Genomic DNA, 13,676 nt, shown 5'->3' on the forward strand with positions numbered 1-13,676 from the left:
GTAGTAACTGATTCTGCTACTGAAGGTGTAATAACTGTAGCAGTATCAGGGGATTCTTCACAGTTACAGTTAAAGGTACTTTTGTTGTTGGGACCTCCATTATATGTAATATCTCTCATGAAAGACTTCTAACATCTGGTACTGTGGTGGAGTCTTTTTGACCTGGTAAGGCAGCCCCTTTTTGTGGTTGGTAGAGTGTATCTTCACAGAACTTTAAACTTTTGTTGGCCACTTCAGGTTCTGATTTCCTAGAACATTGTCCTTGGACATGTCATAAGGTTCATTTTCAATGTAGGTTTGTGTCTTGGCTGGCACAGTGGTGTGCTTCTTGATTTTAGATGGTATCTTCAAGAGCACGGTGTGGGGGCGCTATCTCTTAGATAATCTACTTGGGAGTGCTGCCCAGTCAGGGACAATGTTACCCTCGAGAACAGATGAGGCAATAGCATTTCAAAAATAAAGTTATTAGGAAAGTAATGACTGACTGAACTTTAGGAAAACACAACAAGGTTTATTAAAATATTAACGAATAATATATAAGACAAGGTTCAGTCATTAAATCAATTATTGGACATAGTAAATCTATTGCCATGAAGGTTGTCAGTAATAGAAATAGATGCAATGATGAGCAAAATCCGGAAACCAAATACAAAATGCCCAGGGAATTGACAAGAAATTGGCCAGCATCTCTAGAGGCTTGGAAAAGAGTCTGGGTCACCCCTAAATTCAGGGGTCTTTCATAATGAATGTCCCTATAGTAAGCAAAAAAGAACTCCACAACCAGCACTGAATGAGCAAATATATAACTTTCATTGGCAAATCACAGTACAGTATCATAAAACGTAATTTAAACCCACCATATTAGCACTAGCCCTAAAATGAATATATTAAACTCTTTCTAACCTGATGTTATCGGAGGTGGCAGAACAAATTTGGTGCAACAAGCAATGGAAAGACTCACAGATGTTCTGTCTACACTGTGCAAACAGGAAGAGCCCTGAATTTACCATAAACTTCTTCTGAAGGTCTTCAAGAACAGCACACAGTACACTACGAACAGTGCACATTTCTGAATGAGAAAATATACACATGATGACTATTATGAGGCAGTAGCTACGTTAATCAAAATTCAGATGAGGGCAAGTTGAAGCTTAGTGAAGCATAGACCAGAAAAATGAATTTCTAAACATCTAAGTGTTTCCGTTTCAACTACAACCGATTCATGTTAACATGCACATTTGACTCTGACCAGAAAATAGGTCCCACAAAACCGTCCTCTGATAATTACAATCATCACTAATATTCCACTTGTACATTCATAATACAGTATGCATCACTTTCTGTCTTTTGCGTCACAATTCTTTGAACATTTTATATTGTAATAAACCTGTGCTTTGCTGTCTTCTAGCTAGATCAGGTAGTGTTTCATTTTAAACATTGCTGACATCTCTTATACATACAATTTAGTCCCATATTAGACCAGGTTACTTCAAAGAATTTAAACAACAGAATAAGAACAGTTGCACAAATGAACACAATAGATATAGTGGTTAGTATGGTATGCAAAACACTCCCTCCTGAAGCCTCAAACCACTCCTCAGCCTTTCCGAATTTCTTTCTGATTTCAATAAACCAAGGACCAACTAATTCCCTAAACCATACTCCACAAGAGCTTTTGCTTCACAAGAAATATTAGTAACATTGGTTAAGAAACCATTCATAAGCCTGCTGTTCTCTGGAATAAAAGTACATCACTATTGTACCTTCAACACATGGCGTACTCTGCCCCACTTCATGAGAAGGGTATCTAGTGCAAGGTGGTTTTGCATGATCATAGCACGCATAGCCATTAACTCTTTGTTAATTTTTGTTAATGCTACAGAAGTGTTAGAAGCAAAGCGATCCACAAGTGTCAACAGTCTCTATAAAGTTACACCAACAGACTAAATAATAGCGCCTAGCACATCCAACTCAATTTGACCAAAACAAGCTTCACTCCTCAGCCCAACAGCAATGTTGATTTTACTCACATTTTAAACCTGGGGGAATACCAACGCCAGATAGGAGCTCCCTACCCAATTAAGGGGCAGGTTTGAATAGGCAGTCTTCCCACAAACTTAATACATTTCTCTAAATATTCGCTCTTCAAAAATCAAAAACTCGTCTCAATGACACAACTCTTTTCTGTCTGCTCTACAAATTCTACTGAACTAACACTTTCAGTCTTCTGATGCACACACTCCTTTTCTTTCATGCTCCATTCTCAATATTGGATGCACATTCAGCTTCCTAAATTTCTCTTCAGACTAAATTGTCTAGGCCACTTACATGCAGTATTCACTAGTTGCAGGAGATATGTGGTACTGACCGATCCTCTCTCTTAGGGCCAGATGTAGGAAACAAAAATTTAGCGACTCGCAATTTGCGAGTAGGTGCGACTCGCAAATTGCGAGTCGCTAATGGAAATGCAGGTACAATGTCAGTGTTCAAATAGCGACTCGCACCCGGAGTCGCAACGCAGAGAGCGAGTCCACTGTTTGCGAGGTCGCTTTTTGCGACCGTGCAAAAAACAAACTTGCAATTTGCGAGTGGGTGTCGCAAATTGCGAGTTGCTTGTAAATTGCTTACAGGTGCTGCAGAACACTCCAGAAAACACTCCAGAACACTCTGGAAACACTTCCTGGCACATGATGATGACATCACAGCCAGGAAGTTTACAAATACACCTGGGAGGAGGGAGGACCACACCCTTTTTAACTGCTGAACTGCACACAGGAGAAACAGCAGCTGCAATGGAAGGAACTCCTAGAAAAAGAAAACTTAAATTCTCAGAGAAGGAGCTGGAGGTGCTGACAGATGAATGCTGTCAGCACTATGATGAATTATTTGGAAAGGCAGCCCTCAATGTGCCAGAAGCCACCAAAAGACAACTGTGGCAGGAGATCCAGGAAAAAATCAACTCCCTGGGGGTGAGCCACAGGAGTGTTGAAGAAATTAAAAAACGGTGGTATGACCTCCGCTCCCGGACCAAGTAGAGGGTGGCTGAAAGGCTCCAGGAGATGAGAGGCACAGGAGGGGGACCATCTTCAGTACCACCGCCCACACCCCTGGAAGAAAGGGTGGAGGAGACCCTGGAGCAGGAGGCAGTGTCAGGATTTGGAGACCTGGACACCTCAGAGCCCACCACATCAACCGGTGAGTACCATGTGACATGCCTGTACCCCTATCAATGCCATACCCCCACCCACCATGTACACAGGGGCATGCTCAACCAAGATAGCTCAATTTCAGGGTAGCAAACACCAGAATGATGCATTATGGGAAATGTAGTCAAGTAGGCAGTTCATAGGCAATTGTTTATTAGGAAGTGTGCAACAGATAGTAGACACTGACAGTCTGTTCCCCATGTCCCACAGGTCTCCCACAAGACACCACCACAACCCACAGCAGCCAGCCCCATGAGGACAGCTCAGGAGCCGCCAGCACTCCCACCTGCACGGCCAACACCATCCCTGTTATGTCCACACCTGCTGCAACTGTGTTCCAGGAGGCTGCACCAGCAACAGGCAGGAGTGATACAGTTGAGCACACAGGGCAGCCACCGCTGCACAGGCGACGCAGGTACAGGAGATCAGGGCTGCAGGCTGCGTCCGGCCGTCAACCTACCAGCAACAGTGAGGCACAGCTGCTGTATGGTCAGCGCCTGCAAAACAACATATTAGGGCGGATTAGTGGTGTGCTGCACCGCTTTGTCAGAAATAACGAGGCCAGCATGCAGCATCTGAATTCCAGAATCTACATTATTGCCACAAACACTGGGGACCTAGCCCTGTCCATGAAGGATCTGGCGGCAGGACTACTGGCACAGGCCGAGGGTGGGCGGCGCAGGGACCGTCAGCTCCTACAAAGACTAGATAGGATGGCCACATCAATCGGCAGACTGGCTGTGAACACCACTGGCCTGTCGAGGAGGACAGTTGGCCTCGAGGTCGAAATGGGCCATTTTTCTGGACATGTGGCTAGGGGCCTGGGCCGTATCACACACGTGATAGACTTAATGGAGGCACGGCATCTGTCCAGGGGCACAGGGGAAACACCCCAGGACAGCGAGGAGGGCTCTACAGTGAGCAGTGTCTCTGCCACTGACACTAGGGTGCTCCGGAGTACCAGTACCAGGCAGAGCACTGCAGAAGCACCAGGGACCAGCCAGGCTGGCAGGGGCCGCCGAAGGACATAGACGTTACCCTGTCCCTGTTGATGTGGCACATGACATCAATGTGCACCATGCATGGTTTGCATTTAGATGACCATGAACAGTTATTATTTGTAAATAGTTGTATTTCTGCACAAATTAAATCGTGTTTTGGTTCCACTTAACAAATGGAGTTTTTGGTCAATAGGTGAGTATGGTTGGAGTTGACACGTACCTTCCAAAGTATTGGCTTTCGATGTGTTCCCGTCTCAGTCTGCCTTGATTAGCTATACTCCGATCCCCATGATGGCGATGTGGTTGCTCTTGCTCTTCATCCTCAGGACCTGGGTCTGCAGGGGTGAGAGGTAGCCCACGTCGGGTGGCTATATTGTGAAGGATGGCGCATGCGACCACAATTTTGAATGCTGTAATGGGGGTATACTGGAGGGCACCTCCACTGCGGTGGAGGCATCTGAATCTTGCTTTCAGTAATCCAAAGGTGCGTTCAAAAAGGTTCCTGGTCCTCTTATGTGCATTGTTGTATCGCCTCTCACATTCATTGCTGGGTGTTAAAAACTGAGTCATAATCCATGGCCGTAGAGCATATGCACTGTCACCTGTTGGACACAAACATTACACTGTTAGAAAGTCCTGGTTGGTGTGCACAGTGACCTGTCTGTATGTCTGCAAGGTGTATGCAGCTCTACCTAGGAGGTATCCGTCTCCAAACTCCCCACGTTCCAGTCGTTGGTGTATCCCACTGTGCCTAAAAATGTAGGAGTCATGGGTACTGCCTGGAAACTTAGCTACAATGTCAGTGATGACATAATGGGCGTCACAAACAACCTGTATATTCAGTGAGTGGGTACACTTTCTGTTGCGGAAAAGATGTTCCAGGTTTGCAGGGGGGCATATTTGAATATGTGTCCCATCTACACATCCTTTGACATGGGGAAATTTGGCAATCCGGTAAAAGTCCAGCTTGGTGCTGTTTATTTCTGCCTCATTCCTAGATAGGTATATGAAGTGAGACAAGTGTGTGACTAAGGCATCTAGGAAGGCCCTGAGGAACCATGACACTGCACTTTGAGATACCCCACCTGCCACAGCAATGACCCCCTGATAGCTCCGTGAGGCCAAGAGGTGCAGTGAGCATAGCACTTGCACATGCGTAGGGATGGCGCAGCCGCGCAGAGTCTGGTGTTCTAGCTGTGGTTTTAGTATATCAATTAATTCTAGTACGGCTGCGCTGCTAAGGCGGTATTTGTCATAGATCTCTTCCTCAGTTTGCTGAAAAAGAGTCTGCCTTGTTCTATATATCTTCTCCTGTCTGTGGCCCCTCCTCCTCCTCCTCTGCTGGGCGGCGTGGACTCTCCTCCTCACTGCTATCAGGTATATCTCCGCCATTTTGATTAACCCAAATGCCTTCTGGGTCTCCTTTTATACTTTGGTTATGGTTACCACCTGCTCTGAGTTAGTGGTAAATTGCAAGTGCAAACTGGGCTTTTTGCGAGTAGTCGCAATTTGCGAGTTGCAATTGCATAAGGTTTGCGACTCGCAAATAGCGACTTGCTATTTGTGAGTCGCAAAATGGGGTCGCACATTTTGCGAGTCGCTAACGGCTCGCATCACTTTTTGCAAGTCGGAAATGGGGTTTTTGCATCCCATTTCCGATTTTGCACAGTCGCAAATAGCGATTCGGGCCATTTGCGACTCGCAAAACTTAGCTACATCTGGCCCTTAGTGTCAACCCAATTGGTAAGAACAGGTGGCTGCCAACACCACTTTGGGGATGGTTTTTTTTATGGAACCTGACTGTATTTGTTCTTGTGTTCTGCTTTAGGTCTCTAGGTCTGGGCTGGTGAAGAATGGGATGATTTCTGTCCTTTCGTGAACTCTCCACCACAAAGAAAATACAACCAAATTCTGCCCAGCGACTGTTCTTAACTCTCACAGAAACAAAATACATTGTAATGCATTACACTTGTACACTTACATGAGATCCTTGTTTTAAGATTTCTTGTTATTGCCCACAAGTATTGTCTATCGGAAATATGAAATGGATGCCTTTATTGACTTAGAAAGAATGTTTTTTCTTTGGTCAGTTTTAAATGTTAAATGTGCCAACAAACATTTATAGTCCATCCGTATGTCGCCTGTTCCTGCCAGGCAGATTTAAGCTCAACAAGCTGTGATTTATGTCTTGGTTATTTGTCACCAGCTCAAGAAAGTCTTAGAGAGTTAACAACTGTGATGCTACTAGTTCTCAAGTTCAAGAACATGTGCGTTTTGAGAATTCGAGGGAGCCGTTCATTTGGAATTTGCACTCACCTGCTGTTCCTTTTCTTTGCAGGTGAGTTTTGACAGGAACTCTCTGAACTTGACTGTGTGTGATCCTCTCTGGTTGAGAGTCACAGAGTCACATGAAAACAGGAAGCCCTGCAATTGGTCTTGCAAGGCTTGTGCCGGAAGCAAGTCAATATACCAATGACAACAACCTGACAAACACCAATATTGTCCTATGCCGGTCAAGGCCAGAGGTCGGAGCCCAGAGTCTACGAGTGGGAGTGGGGCCTATCAGTACACTTGTGGAAAGGTCTTGACTGGGTAGGTCTTGACTGAGGGCCTACAGGGGTATTTTTAAGGGACAAGACCAAATGGGGAGGCACAAGTGGAAACCAAAGAATACGCCTGGAGACACATAAAACACATCATGTCACCAATCTGTTTCCTAATCTCACTCACATCTTCCCAATTTCTCTGAATTTTCACCATTTTTTAATTATACTTTTTATTAAATTCACACTTATCTATGCTCAACCTATAAATAAATTAATTTTGAGTCATGCTAGTGTTCAAATTAGGTTGTGCCATTGTTTTCAAATTTTTAGAAAATGTTAAGCAGTGCCCAGAGACTTCAGATGCAGGTAGAACTTCCAGTGAAGCGCTGAAGGCCGAAAGATACGGCAACAAAATCTCTCTATTTTAGAATATGCTAACAAAAACATTACAAGAAAGGCCATAGGAGAAGGTGAATTGTGAAAATATGAGCCTCAGATTGAAGAAGGCAAGCATGCACAAATGAAACAGTCTTACTTTCATAATTTCTACATATTCCTCTAAAAAATTGAAATATAGAATTTTTAATGCCTTCCGATCTATCTTTCTGTGTTAACATTTTGTGCACTTTATCTTTGTGTGTAGTAGTAAATTCAGTTTGTGGTGGTGGAAAGTAGCCAACTGGAGATCACAACAGGCCAACTCATACAATTAATATTATTATCAACAAGAACATACAAAAAATTCGCACCACCTTTAATTCCAGTTAGCAGCCATCTTCTCCAAATTAAAAAAAAAACAAAATTGAGACAGGAAAACCCAACTTCCAAAAAGGTACAAAATCAAGAGCTCTCTTCTTTTTTTCTTCTTCAATGTTCAAATTATTGAATCAGCTCATAAATTCAATACACCCTACTGTCTTGGTCTGGATGCCTAAGGTACAAAAGTAGGCCTGAGTGGAGTTAGCGGTACTCCACGAAGTGACCAAAGAGACTCTGCCTTGCTATGCGGAGTTCTGCAAGCAGCATAGTGCGTTAGGTCATGTCATTTGCACTGATTTTTAGCGCTGGGTTTTTGTCCTGCACTGAAAAATCAGTGCGAACGTCACCACATGCAGCGCAAGAGGGGCTGCTTCTTTTCTGCTGCTTGAGTAGATTTCTACTCTGGCGTCAACTTCCCCAAGGTGAATTGAAGATTTCTCATCACAAGTGGGTGTGACCATCCATTACTGCCCGGTTGAGAAATCTCGCTGGGAGGTGGTGATTTTCCTTGCTCATGCTTACCAACTTAACGTTGGTGAGTGGGAACAACAAAAAACTCTGCTCCACTACTCTAAGCAGAGCGCAGAGTAGGAAAAACTCCACAAACTCCTCAAGCAGAGCGAAGTTCACCACCCACCCCTACACAAAAGCAAACAAAACCAAATTCATTTTTTTCTTGTATATTTCAAGCCTTCAGCTATAAAAATTCATCAGAACTCCTTATTAAGTTCAAGGTGGTTCTTCTGATTCTTCTTGAAAGATGAACTGAAAGCAATTTGTCAATTTATAGACTTGCACATCTGACTTTTCACCTAAAGAGACTAGTGTTAGATATGTCCACTCTGGAGATGCGTACTTTCTGTTTGGCACTTTCTCTCTTGTCAGTCTTTTGGCTGCAGTTGATTCAATTTCACTGTGATCAGAATCAACTTCAATTGTTTCCATATGTTTTTCAATTGATTCTGCTCTCTGAGATTTCCAGTACAATCTCTTACTTCATCTTGCAGATTCAGGACACTTGCCCCCTTGATGCATACTCTCTTCCGATTCTCTTGTGACTACTGCTGAATCTTTTTCATTCCCAACTGAGCTTGTGCTTTCCCCGGCTTCTGCAGCTTGGTTCACTACGAACCGCTTTCCTTTGCGGATTCTTGAGATTCCAATGTTAGCATCTTCACTTTCTCTTGAACTGAAGTTTCAGCCTCAATTTCTTCTTGTTGCTTGTGACTTTGCAATGTTTCTTCTTCTTGAAGATTCTTGAAGATTCTTAGGCCAATATTTATACTTTTCTAGTGCCGCATTTGCGCCGCTTTTTGACGCACAAACGGCGCAAACTTACAAAATACTATTGTAATTTGTAAGTTTGCGCTGTTTTGCGACAAAAAAGCGGTGCAAATGCGGCGCTAAAAAAGTATAAATATGGGCCTTAATCTTTAATTCTCGTCCCGCCTCTCGATCCACGCAGCGAACATGAGCTTGACACTGTGAATCAGTGGTTGTGGTCGCCACTTCTTCATCTGCAGGCTTCACTGTCTTTCTGGGAGCTGCATTAATCCACTGTAGGATTCCTGCACACTTCACATCAGTGTTAGTCACAATGATCACCTGATGCCACCCTTTCCACCTTGGCACCAGACAATTCTTGAGAATGTGTTTCTTAATTGGCACCCAATTACCAGACTGAAGTGCATGGCCCTGAACGTCTTTTACTGATGGTGTTGCCAGAGTCACTTGCTAGGAGATGGATTTCACCACATCAGCCAGCCTTTTACAGAATTCCAATACAATATCATCACCTATTAATATAAGTGCTACTGAAGGAACATACAGAATTCTCAGAGTCCTCCCCATGAGGACTTCATGTGGAGAAAGCCCAGTCTTTTTAATTGGATTACTCATAATATTTACAAGTATGAGTAGAAGGGCATCAGGCCATTCCAGAGTTGTCCAGGCACATATTTTTTCTAGCTCAAATGTAACAGTTCCCCTCATTCCCTCAACCACACCAAATACTTCAGGACAGTAACCTCAGTGGAACGTTTGCTCAATTTATAAAGCTGCACACAGTAGTTTCACAATTTTAGTTTTTAAGTAGGTTTCTTTCTCTCAATTGAAGTAGGCATGCCAAACATGGGAATCAAAACTCTATATTGGTATGACTCTTGTTCTTGCTCCTTTGACTTGTTTGCTACTGTTTCTGGAGCACAATACTTAGCAACCCCATGGTGACCTTGGCAACACCAGACTTATGACCAATATACCTTACAATCAATATCTCTCTAGGTTGCTGATTAGCTTCTAACAAATCCAACATATTTGTCCCACCGTGGATTGGAGTATAAGAGGATGTCATGAAGCCCCTTTATAACCACAAGTGCCCACAGTTGTGTACCACTCCAAAACTATACTGGCTATCTGTGTAAATTGTCACACTCAGTTCATTATCCAGATAACATGATCTTGTCAAGTCAATTAGTTCTGCCACTTTGCTACGTGTGCCAAAGTCACATTCCACTAGTTCGAGGTTCCAAGAGTTTCAGAAATAGAACAGACTGTGTAAGCTGCTCTCTGCATTCCTTGGTGGTCTCTCAGACAAGAACGGTCTACAATCAGTCAGATCAGCCATTTCAAGTGGGATATCTTTAATGCTTTTAATGTCTGGTCTCGGTTTGTTACAGAATTCTTTTACATCAATTCAATAATGATCAGAGTCTTCATCATTGTGGCAGTGGGTTGGTGATAATAAGGACTATGAGGCTTGGGTGTGGGAGGATCAATGATTTTATTTATGGTTCTTTAAGGATATGTGATTAGTTCACGAAGATATGGATGGCGTGCTCTTCATATTAGAATGTCTCTTCTCTCTTTCTTTTCCCAGGTCCCCTCTTGACTGGCGCAGATTTCTTCTTGGGCTCCCAGGCGGACCGGAAAAGAGGAACGGATATAAGGGTAAGTCGGGATGGTATAGAAGTAGAGGTCTTTATTAGTAGTATAGGAGAGAGAGGGAGAGAGAGAGAGAGAGAGAGAGAGAGATAGAGAGAGAAAGAGAGAGAGAGATTGTGTGCTCTTTTGGAAAGTGTGTTGAGTTGGAAAGTAGTGGGTGCAGAAACCGTCACCTCTTCGTGTTCTCTCAGACTTAGCTTTAGTTTCTCTGTGCTCTTTAAGGATTACTAAATAGTGGTCTTTCTTATCTGTGATTAACTCCTTTTGTTTAGGATATTATTAAATTTCCCAGAGTACTTTCCCCCTTTACAATACTCTTCTTCTCCCTGCCCGCTCCTGCTTCTCCCCTCCCGTCTCCCAGCCTCCACCCTCCCCTCTCCCGTCGTTATCTTTCCCCTTTGGTAAGACTTTGTCCTTTAGGAAGGACAGTACCTTTGTTAGCCACGTCCCTCCGGGGACATGGCGGATTTTGCGTCCTTCGGCTCCCTTTTCAGCCCTAGGTAGGCTGTTTTCTTCCAGGGTATCCTCGTTGTTCTCGGCGTTGCCCCGGTCGTTCGCGTCTTCCTCTTCCTTGTCTCCGTCGGCGTCTTGTTTTTCCTTTGCGCCCCATGCGCAAAGTCCGTCCTCTCTTTCAACACTCTCGGGAACCCGGATATCTGGGTTGCCTAGGTAGTTTCTGGCGTCAGCGTTGCCCTGACACCGGGGCAAGGCGTCGTCCCCGTCATAGAATCGGGGCATTGTTTCCGATTCTGGGACGTCTGGAGCCGGGTGATCGGACAGCCGGCTACAATCATGTTCATCATTGTCTGGACTCGGCAACAGCATTACAGGATGCAAAGAATTGCAAGTCCTAATTGATATGTTCGCAGCTGCCAGTATCATTTGCTTATATTTTATGTGTCTGTTTGTCATCTGCTGAGTTAATTTACAAGAAAGCAATGGAGTCTGGGAGCAGGCCTCTCCATGTACTTTGCAGGTGGCCCCCTCAAGTTTCTTTACGTCACTGCTTCTGTGACAGTACAATTAAAGCATTACAAGCATTTTTATAGCTAGCATGCTGCAGGGTCTGTCTCTGAGTTCTAGGAAGGCAACTCAGACATTCATCGTTGAATGGCACCGGATGTCCTATGTCTCCTTGAGTAAACAATCATGGAAAGTTTTAAATCCACTGATGAGAATAGCCATCCATTCCCACATACTTCCTCACTTCCAACTGGGTAGATGGAGGATTCATTTTCAGGATTGCAGAAAGTATTCTTTGGATACCTTTTTCGTCTTTGTTCCAATATGAGAACCAAGGTAAATCACTTTTTCTTTGCAATCTTCCTGTTGTGAGCTACCTGTTCTATAGACTATGTCAGTTAGAATCTGTGTCATCATGACATAGGTCATAGGGAATCAAGATACTGGATAGGGTAGTTGAGACTGGAGGTCTGAAGGTGGCTAGTGTTTTTATTTCGACTTATCTCAAAACCAAGATTAAACCACTTACCTTTTTTAACCTTTTCATGTAGTTTGTAATCTTACCACTTCCTTTGTCTTTGAGGCAATTAAGAGATCATCAATGTACTGCACAAGTGCTGAGTTACAGGGCAGCAGCAGACTTTCTAAACCTTTATTTAAGATCTGACTAAACATTAAAGGACTCCCTATACACCTGTGGGACTCAACACCAAATGAGGGAAATATTTTGGCTGTCCTCTTGTAGAGGAATGGAGAACACTTGGCACAAGCCAATGACTGAGTTGCATTGTGCATCCACAGGCATCGGAAACAAAATTACAGTAGGATTTGGTACCACTGGACAACATAGAACTCCAATTTTAATCATTTTCTGAAGATAATTGATCACCCTCAATTATACGCTTGTACCTCTGTGAGCCTTGGAGTAAACTGCATTTGGTTTAACTGAAATATTCACTGGCTCTGCATTGTATTTCTTTTAGGGACTCGCTTGCGAGTGCATGTGCTAGCACATGCGTCTCACTTGCGAGACTCTGTTGTATAGAGTAAAGGGCTTGGAGCCCACCTGTCACTCACTATTTGTTGGTTTGCCTGGCATTCTTCTTTACAGCCTTGTAATATGTCAAGGCAAGCCTAGCATCATTTCCATTCCTCTGTGTGGAGCAGAAACCAAGCACTGATTGATTCAACTTAATTAGTGCCCGTCCGCTGATCCCGATGTACTTGAGGTATTATTTTGTTCTTTTTAACTTCTAGTGCCCAGCAAACAGAAGGCTTGTGACTGGCAAAAACATGGCCAGTATGACAAACAAAATTGCAAAGTTTTCTTTTTAAAAGCTAACGTTCTTCTATTTTGCCATGTCCTCTTTTCTCACTTTCTACTCATGTTTTCTTTTGTTTTTACTCCTGGGCTCTCTTCTCAAAAGATCACGATTAACTTGTTTCAAATATTGTAAAGCTCCATTGTTCCATTATTATGTGTAATTTCTGAAATGATGCTTTAACACATAATCGTGTAGTACACCCAAATCCACCCCACTCCAATCCGCCTCACTACCATCCACCCCACTTTACCCCAAACCAATCCACCTCACTCCAGGCCAAAACACTCACCCCAGTCCAATCCACTCCAACCCACCCCACCCCAATCCTCCTAACCCATCCCAATCTAATCTGCCCCACTCAAATTCACCCCATTTGAATAAAAACAATCTGCACCATTCCAAGACAATCTGCCCTAGTCCAATTCAAAACAATCTGCCTCACTCCAGTCTGCCCCACTCCAATCCAAAACAATATGCTCCACTCCCATCACCCCACTCCAGTGTGCCCCGCACAAATTCAAAACAATCTACTGCACTCCAATCCAAAAAAAGTTCCCCACTCCAATTCAAAACAATATTCCCAAATCCAATCTGCCCCACTCCAATTCAAAACAACCTGCCCCACTCCAATCCAAAACAATCTGCCCCATCCCAGTTTTCCCCAATCCAAAGCAATCTGTCCCAGTGCAATCTGCTGCACTCCAATCCAAAACAGTCTGCCCCACTCCAATTTGCTTAACTTTAATCCAAAACAATATACTTCACAATCCGCCTTACTCCCATCTGCCCCGCTTTAATCCAAAACAATCTGTCCCATTTGAACCCTGCCCCACTCTAATCCAAAACAATCTGTCCCACTTCAATCCTCCAAACTCCAGTGTGCCCCACTCTAATCCAAAACAATCTGTCCCACTTCAATCCGCCCTACTCCAA

At 43.7% G+C, this 13,676-nt stretch overlaps 1 long non-coding RNA gene across 1 annotated transcript; it reads right to left on the reverse strand.

Moving 5' to 3' along the window:
- Positions 1-2,733: 2,733 nt before the first annotated feature.
- On the reverse strand, positions 2,734-11,087 carry LOC138266070 (uncharacterized). Its single transcript, XR_011199459.1, has 3 exons — positions 10,888-11,087; positions 4,428-4,809; positions 2,734-3,703 (listed from the first exon to the last, which is right to left on the reverse strand). It is a non-coding gene; the product is annotated as an uncharacterized lncRNA (long non-coding RNA).
- Between the last annotated feature and the right edge of the window lie 2,589 nt (positions 11,088-13,676).

This window comes from Pleurodeles waltl, chromosome 11 (genome assembly GCF_031143425.1).
Source record: "Pleurodeles waltl isolate 20211129_DDA chromosome 11, aPleWal1.hap1.20221129, whole genome shotgun sequence".
Taxonomy (NCBI): Eukaryota; Metazoa; Chordata; class Amphibia; order Caudata; family Salamandridae; genus Pleurodeles; species Pleurodeles waltl.